This window comes from Triticum aestivum, chromosome 6A (assembly GCF_018294505.1).
Source record: "Triticum aestivum cultivar Chinese Spring chromosome 6A, IWGSC CS RefSeq v2.1, whole genome shotgun sequence".
NCBI classification, from domain to species: Eukaryota; Viridiplantae; Streptophyta; class Magnoliopsida; order Poales; family Poaceae; genus Triticum; species Triticum aestivum.
The window spans coordinates 188,762,431-188,771,094 of record NC_057809.1 but is presented as its reverse complement, the minus strand read 5'-3'; positions in this window follow the sequence as shown (position 1 = coordinate 188,771,094).

The window sequence follows — 8,664 nt, the reverse complement described above, 5'->3', positions numbered from 1 at the left end:
AATGGATATCATTTCGTCCCCAAAGGTGGGATGTTCCCTACCGAAAACCATCATGCTTGTTGTGAGAAGCTCTGGTTTGTGAGAAGCATATACCCAAACCTGCCCAAATGGGACAAAATTTGTACCACGACATGTTGACGCCGCTCCATGATAGCATGCCATGTTTCATGAATTTCAGACGAGTTTTGGATTTACTAGAATTTAAAAACGAGGCATCTCAATGTTTTGCCGACTATCAACGGTGCCTGGTGTTTGAAATTCATTCCCATTTCTTGCATGTGACCTAAGCATTCACCCAAGGACACATATTTGATTTTTCAACCAATTTATATGCACTGGAGCATGTGCATGTAGTTCAAATTTGAATTATACACATAAATGCATTGAAAACTCACTTAATGCATAAAAATGTCCAAACGAACCCCGAAAAATCACAAAAATTCACATAACACTCCTGTTGTTCTATGTTGACACAAGAATTTTTTTTGAAAGCAATAAGAGGCAATGGATATCATTTCATCCCCAAAGGTGGGACGTTCCCTAACGAAAACCATCATGCTTGTTGTGAGAAGCTTCGGTTTGTGAGAAGCATATACCCAAAGCTGCCCCAAATGGGACAAATTTTTTACCACGGCATGTTGATGCTGCTCCTTGATAGCATGCCAAGTTTCATGAATTTCAGACGAGTTTTGGATTTACTAGAATGTAAAAACCACGCATCTCAATGTTTTGCCGGCAGTCAACGGTGCCATGGTGTTTGAAATTCATTCCCATTTCTTGCATGGGACCTAAGCATGCACCCAAGGACAAAGATTTGATTTTTCAAAGAATTTATATGCACTCGAGCATGTGCATGTAGTTCAAATTTGAATTATGCACATAAATGCATTGAAAACTCACTTAATGCATAAAAATGTCCAAACGAACCGTGAATAATTCCAATTCTTTTATGATCACTGTAGATAAAAGGTCTAGCAATTCAAACACCGTCCATGGCCACTGCGACCCAATTATGTAATTCAAATCAAGACGAAAAATCAAGTAGATCCCACATAGTTTATTATAACCGACCATGTGAGATGCAACACAAAATATATTCGGACCGTGTCTGAATAAGGGACCGTGTCTGATGATACTTTGCGTGCTAGTTTTTGGCTGAAGCAATTCCAAATTTTCGGCTTCTGCGGAAATATCTACCTCCCCGCCCCTCCCCTTACCAAAATCCACATTTCCCCTCTTTCCGCCTTCCTTTCCAAGTTGAAACCTTCACTCCTTGCTTGCAGCGCCGCCGCCTCCTCACCGGCGACCCTCCTTCACGCTTCTCGGCCTCGCCTATCCAGGCAGGTAATCCACACCCGACCCCCATCTTCCTCCTCCTTCCACACCCCACATGCCCCTACCACCAGCGTGAGCACAACACCTTCCACCCAAATCACCGACCCCTCCACCAAATAAGCGCCGGCCTAAGACATGGTGCTCGCAGTATAGCGAGGACCTCAAGGAGCATTTGGTAGCGGAGAAGCAAATCACGACCGCACGCGCGGATGAGGTCACGATGGCTACCATTCGTGCCAACCCCCAGATCTTGAAGGAGTACCTTGCCATTTGCTACCTACGCCAGTTAAGCATGCTTGGTTTACCCGTTGCATGTGCTGCTCTTGCCTTTCCTTCACAAATTCTAGTGAATTGTGCTATCTAATTTTACCATGCAATCTGTTGCTCTAGTGTATATGTTCTATATGTCGTGCAGTGTGGTGCTCACTTATTAACTGTTTTGTTAATTAGTTGTCGTCTTTAGTTAACTGTTTGGTTCAATTCTGCAAATGTGATGTTCAATTCTTCAGGCTGCAATTTCGTATTGTCTTCCATGTGAGAAATAAATCGAATTTATCTTTACAAAATTGTGGGTGCATTCTGTTATTGTATACCATGTGAGGAATAAATTGAATTTGGCTGTAGTAAATACATGAGAAACAAATACAATTGCTACAATTGGCTGTACTTAACTGTTTTGTTAACTGTCTGATCTTCTATTAGGAGTATGTTATATTGTGCAATGTGGTGCTCAGTTAATGTTTGGTTCATTTGTTGTGGGGTTTAGTTAACTGCTTGGTTCAATTCTACAATGCGATGTCTAATTGTCGTGGGTATAATTTTGTATTGTTGTGCATGTGAGGAATAAATCGAATTTGGCTGCACTTAATACATGAGAAACATATACAAGTGCTATATTTCCTAGTTCTTAATCATGCTTGGTTTGGATAAATGGGTTTTCTGTGTGGCTTCAGTTAATCTGATGAATCTGCAATGTGATTATTTTTCATCAACATATTTTACTGATAGCATGCTGTCGAATTTCGGGTTCCGGCAGACCCTTGAGGTTCGAACACTGGGGTGCGCGGAGAGATCTCTCCCCTAACGATCTACGTCCAATCTCCTCGTGTGATCTAAGCTGGAAACAACGAACAACACAAGGGACACAAGGTTTATACTGGTTCGGGCCACCGTTGTGGTGTAATACCCTACTCCAGTGTGTGGTGTGGTGGATTGCCTCAGGGGCTGATGATGAACAGTATAAGGGAAGAACAGCCTCGCGAGAGGTGTTCTTGAGCTGGTGCGATGAACTGCTGGGGTGAGTTCAATCGCCTCTCTCTCTCTCCCTGCTAGGGCTCTATCAGATCTCTAGCCCTCTGGGTGTCTTGATCTCTCCGCGGTGTGTTTTCTACTCTGTGGTGGCTAGCTCTATTTATAGAGGCCCTGGGCCTCTCCCTAAATAATGAGCGGGAAGGGCGCCAACAATTGGCCATTTTGAAGGGGAACATCTAGTACAAGTTATCCTGACCAAAGGTGGTCTTCGGCTGCCAAAAGCACGGGTGATGACGCCGTCTTGGGCTCCACGGTGACCTCCGTCCTGCCGCTCTGCTGGTCTTGGTCTCATTGCACCGGAATGGTAACCTTTGCCCGATGCCTGGGCCTGTGCTTGCCCCCTTTGCACCAAAGGGGAAACAAGGACACTGTGCAGGCCGGCGCCCGCCTGGTCTCGATCGTCATGGCTTGCTTCATGAGCTCCTCGCGATGTACCCCTGCCTTGATCTCTCCGCCTCCTCGCGAGCCTGCCTGATGAGGCTGCCTCTGAGGAAGCTTCCTGTCATCCGCCCCGCGAGACTTGGCCCCTCATGAGGGTCTTGAGCTTGAGCTAATGAAGATGGGCCACGCTGGGCCCCCACTTGAGCCACGCCGTAGGCCGCAGGCAGGCAAGTCTGGGGACCCCCGTTCCCAGAACACCGACACATGCAAACCCTTACTTAACCTGATGACTCACTACCTTATATGTGTTGCAGGGAAACAATGGGAAGCACTGAGTTTATAATCGAGTTTAGCACGCGCATGGTCCGCTGTCTCATAGCACATTATTGTGCAATTGCAGGAACCATTCTAATATTTAGTGTTTTGACAATTTGGTCTTGCACATGTAGGTCCTGTTGTCAGAGGTTTTGACCCACTGTTCGGCCCTTTTTGCATATGGGGAAATGAGTTGTCCATGAATATCAGTCAAGTCAAGAAACTCAGAAAGATTGTTAGGATAAAGAAATTAGCGAAAAAAGCAACAAGATCTTTGTCTGCAATGAAGAAGACATTAGTTCACTACAGGATGGTACTAAATATTACCTTGCCTTTTTTATTCCTTTGCCCCATTTCCAATATAGAGAAGATATTTATGCACATCCTTGTTTTCAGGCCTTTCCAAAGCAGTTCACTGATGATTACCTGTCAAACCACCTGTATGGTCAGGAGGCAAGGAAGGTATTCATACAACACCCATAGTTCAATATTGAAGTGTTCCTGAAGAGGACGAAGGATGGACGGTCAATCATCCATAGGCACTGGCATAAAGTTACAAAGACCTTCAACATCAATTAAGGCTCAATATTCGCCTTCTGCTTCAGTAGTTTTCCAGATGAGATATTGATGACCCACAAGTATAGGGGATCTATCGTAGTCCTTTCAATAAGTAAGAGTGTCGAACCCAACGAGGAGTAGAAGGAAATGATAAGCAGTTTTCAGTAAGGTATTCTCTGCAAGCACTGAAATTATAGGTAACTGATAGTTTTGTGATAAGGTAATTTGTAACAGGTAACAAGTAATGAAAGTTAATAAGGTGCAGCAAGATGGTCCAATCCTTTTTGTAGCAAAGGAAAAGCCTGGACAGACTCTTATATAAAGGAGAGCGCTCCTGAGGACACATGGGAATTATCGTCAAGCTAGTTTTCATCACGTTCATATGATTCGCGTTTGATACTTTGATAATTTGATATGTGGGTGGACCAGTGCTTGGGTAATTCCCTTCCTTGGACAAGCATCCCACTTATGATTAACCCCCATGGCAAGCATCCGCAACTATAAAAGAAGTATTAAGGTAAACCTAACCATAGCATGAAACATATGGATCCAAATCAGCCCCTTACGAAGCAACTCATAAACTAGGGTTTAAGCTTCTGTCACTCTAGCAACCCATCATCTACTTATTACTTCCCAATGCCTTCCCCTAGGCCCAAACAATGCTGAAGTGTCATGTAGTCGACGTTCACATGACACCACTAGAGGAGAGACAACATACATCTCATCAAAATATCGAATGAATACCAAATTCACATGACTACTTATAGCAAGACTTCTCCCATGTCCTCAGGAACAAACGTAACTACTCATAAATCATATTCATGTTCATAATCAGAGGGGTATTAATATGCATAAAGGATCTGATCATATGATCTTCCACCGAATAAACCAACTAGCATCAACTACAAGGAGTAATTAGCACTACTAGCAACCCACAGGTACCAATCTGAGGCTTTGGGACAAAGATTGGATACAAGAGATGAACTAGGGTTTGAGATGAGATGGTGCTGGTGATGATGTTGATGGAGATTGACCCCCTCCCGATGAGAGGATCGATGGTGATGATTTCCCCCTCCCGGAGGGAAGTTTCCCCGACAAAACAGCTCCGCCGGAGCCCTAGATTGGTTCCGCCAAGGTTCCGCCTTGTGGTGGCGGAGTTTTGTCTCGTGAGCTTGCTTATGATTTTTTTCCAGGACGAAAGACTCCATATAGCCAAAGATGGGCATCAGAGGGCTGCCAGGGGGCCCACGAGGCAGGGCGCGCGCCCCCCACCCTCGTGGATGGTGGGTGGCCCCCCTCTGGTACTTCTTTTGCCCAATATTTTATATATATTCTGAAACGTGCTCCCGTGAAGATTCAGGACTTTTGGTGTTGTGCATAATAGGTCTATAATATTTGCTCCTTTTCCAGCCCAGAATTCCAGCTACCGGCATTCCCCCTCTTCATGTAAACCTTGTAAAATAAGAGAGAATATGCATAAGTATTGTGACATAATGTGTAATAACAGCCCATAATGCAATAAATATCGATATAAAAGCATGATGCAAAATGGACGTATCAACTCCCCCAAGCTTAGACCTCGTTTGTCCTCAAGAGGAAGCCGAAATCGAGAAATGTGTCCACATGTTTAGAGATAGAGGTGTCGATAAAATAAAATATGGACATAAAGGCATCATGATCATTATTATAACAACAATATATATATATTGTCATATGATCTATTATGCTAAAGTAACAATTCATTCAGAGTTTCAAGTACGAATCATAAACTTCATTGAAAACTGAAAACTATAATCTCAGTCATTGAAGCAATTGCAATTTATCATAACATCGGAAAGAGTCCATATAAGAGCTTTTCAGGAAGTCAACATACTCAACTATCATTTAGTCTTTCACCATTGCTAACACTCATGCAATAGTTATGGGTATGAAGTTTTAATCGGACACAAAGAAAGATAGGGGCTTATAGTTTTGCCTCCAACCTTTTACCTCAAGGGTAATGTCAACAATAATAGTTCATGAAAACTCACATCCAATTAGCTATATATATCTGGATCTTTCCAACACATTGTGCTTGCCAAAGGATAAAATGTAAAAAGGAAAGGTGAAGATCACCATGAATCTTGTATGAAGTAATAGACAAGAATAAAAGATAGGCCCTTCGCAGAGGGAAGCAGAGATTGTCATGTGCTTTTATGGTTGAATGCACAAAATCTTAATGCAAAAGAACGTCACTTTATATTGCCACTTGTGATATGGACCTTTATTGTGCAGTTCGTCACTTTTATTTCTTCCACATCACAAGATCGTATAAAGCTTATTTTCTCCGCACTAATAAATCATACATATTTAGAGAGCAATTTTTATTGCTTGCAATGATGACAACTTACTTGAAGGATCTTACTCAATCCATAGGTAGATATGGTGGACTCTTATGGCAAAATCGGGTTTAAGGATGTTTGGAAGCACAGGTAGTATCTCTACTTGGTGCAAAGAATTTGGCTAGCATAAGAGGGAAAGGAAAGCTCAACATGTTGGATGATCCATGACAATATAATTTATTTCAGATGTAAGAAAACATATCCCATTATGTTGTCTTCCTTGTTCAACATCAACTTTTTAGCATGTCATATTTTAATGAGTGCTCACAATCATAAAAGAAGTCCAAGATAGTATATTTATATGTGAAAACCTCTCTTTCTTTATTACTTATTGTTGATTTCAACGATGACCAAAACTATGTTTGTCAATTTTCAACAACTTTTATTCATCATACTCTTTATGTGTGAAGTCATTACTCTCCATAAGATCCATATGATCTCTTTATTTCCTTTTATTCTTTCTCTTTTATTTTATTCCCTAAAGATCATAACAAGATAATCAAGCCCTTGACTCAACACTAATCTTTATTATATAACTCACAGACTCGATTACATAGAAGGATCATAAAGCAAAACTCAAAACTAGATCATACTAAAACTTTATTCTACTAGATTAAGATATTACCAAAAGGATCGAACTAAGAAAAACGGTAAAGATAAAGGTGTGATGATGATACGATACCGGGGCACTCCCCCAAGCTTGGCAGTTGCTAAGGGGAGTGCCCATACCTGATACTCAGTTCTTCTTTGTTGGTGAAGAAGGTGTTGGTGATGATGGATAGTCGCACATCGAGCGTAGGAGGTCCTCCAATTTGCGGATAATGCCCTTGAGTGCGACAATATGCTCCTTCAACAAAAAAATTTCACTTGTGAGATACTTGTTTTGAGTGTGAGCTAACTCAATCATCTTGAAAGCTTCAATCTCCGTCGGGGTAAAGAGATTGTGATGTGGTTGAAGGATGTCTTCGTCTACTACTGCCGGAACTTGATCCCCCACAGCCTTCTTGATCCCATCATCCTTGTTGATCTCTCCGGGCTCTTCTCTCTTCAGCTCTATCTTCATTAGACAAGCATCGTCGCCCTCATTGTTGGAAGAGGAGGGAGACGGCATGTTGCCTGGCCTTGACAACCCTGGCAAAAAACAGCTCGAAACAAAAACAGGAGATATTTGCGTGGTACGGTGGTCAAAACCTTCTGGAGATTATATAATGAATTTTTACCAACCAAAAGAAGTATTGTGCAAGAAATCAGAGTCCGGGAGGCACAAGAGGGGTAGGGCGCGCCCAGGGGGGTAGGGCGCGCTCTCCACCCTCGTGGAAGCCCCGTGTCCTTCCCGAACTGCTTCTTATTTTCCTATTTTCTTAAATCTTCCAAAACGGAGAAAAATGCTATTAGAACTGTTTTGGAGTCGGTTTACTTACCGTACCTCATACCTATTCCTTTTCAGAGTCTGAAACGTTCTGGAAAGTGTCCCTTATGTATTCCTTCAGCATTACGGTTTCAATAACATTAGTTTCAACATTTATGGGATTACCTGAGATGTAATGTTTGATTCTTTGACCGTTCACCACCCTCGGATTTGTGCCTTCGAAGTTGTTGATTTTTATGGCGCCGGAACGATAGACCTCGTTGATGATGTAAGGACCTTACCATTTAGAGAGGAGTTTTCCTGCAAAAAATCTTAAACGAGAGTTGTATATCAAAACATAATCACCTATATTAAACTCACGCTTTTGTATCCTTTTGTCGTGCCATCTTTTAACTTTTTCTTTAAACAGTTTGGCATTCTCATAAGCCTGGGTTCTCCGTTCATCAAGTGAGCTAATGTCAAATAACCTCTTCTCACCGGAAAGTTTGAAATCATAATTGAGCTCTTTAGTGGCCCAATATGCCTTATGTTCTAGTTCGAGAGGTAAGTGACATGCTTTTCCATAAACCATTTTATACGGAGACATACCCATAGGATTTTTATATGCAGTTCTATAAGCCCATAATGCATCATCAAGTTTCTTGGACCAATTCTTTCTAGATCTATTAACAGTCTTTTGAAAAATTAATTTAAGCTCTCTATTACTCAATTCTACTTGACCACTAGACTGTGGATGATATGGAGATGCAATTCTATGATTAAAATCATACTTAGCAAGGGTGGTGGATTGCCTCTTGGGCTGATGAATACAAGGGAAGAACGGCCTCCTGAGGTTGAGGCGTTCTTGGGCTCGATGAGCTTGTGTGTCTTCTACTCCACTTTGGTGGCTAGTCCTATTTATAGAGGCGCTGCTCCTCTTCCCAAATATCGAGCGGGAAGGGAGCCAACAATGGCGGGCTAATTTGAAGGGGGACAATTAGTACAAGCTATCCTGACAAAAGTAGTCTTCGCCTG